This window comes from Gavialis gangeticus, unplaced genomic scaffold (genome assembly GCF_001723915.1).
Source record: "Gavialis gangeticus isolate Ggan-Ray unplaced genomic scaffold, GavGan_comp1, whole genome shotgun sequence".
Taxonomy (NCBI): Eukaryota; Metazoa; Chordata; order Crocodylia; family Gavialidae; genus Gavialis; species Gavialis gangeticus.
The window spans coordinates 148,512,907-148,513,463 of NW_017729022.1; the positions used below are offsets into that span (position 1 = coordinate 148,512,907).

A 557-nucleotide genomic window follows, 5' to 3' on the forward strand; every position below is an offset into this window, starting at 1 on the left:
TTTTTTTTTTTTCTCTCTCTCTCTCATTGCAACATGCTCAACAAAAAAGGAATACACAACAATGAAGACGACACTTATGATTATTAAATATACTAATATGCAGGGCCAGGCGGGGAGGCTCGATGCCACTGCCACAAGCCCCGTTTTGCCATGGCACAGTGCCCTTTGCAATAATGGGGATGGTGGCGTGGAGTCATGCCCCTCATGGTTGCCAGGTGGACAGGGGGTGCTTCTCCATGGCTGCACAGAGCTCCCAGCAGCAGCACTGAGCTTCCCTGCCTGGTCCTGCTCTGTTCTGCTGTGCTGGGTCTCACCTGCTGGGCCGTGGAGGCCCCAAGAGGCGGAGGTCAGCTGGGCAGGGATCCTGCAGCAGACAGCTTGCCCTTGTCCTGGCATAAATCTGGGGGGCATGTGTCCCCCCTGGGAATGTGCACAGCATCAGGGAGAGATTTTTGATATAAGGATGCTCTACTGCAGCAAACAAGGACTTGACATCTAGTAGTTGGAAACTGAAGCTAGATTATTTAAAACTAGAAATAAAGTGTATTTTTTTTTTT

At 50.1% G+C, this 557-nt stretch overlaps 1 protein-coding gene across 2 annotated transcripts in view; it reads left to right on the forward strand.

Annotated features, from left to right (window-relative positions):
- The window catches only part of FBXO11 (F-box protein 11), a 68,319-nt gene that overhangs the window by 29,954 nt on the left and 37,808 nt on the right, over positions 1 to 557 (forward strand). The gene's annotated exons all lie outside the window — the stretch shown is intronic.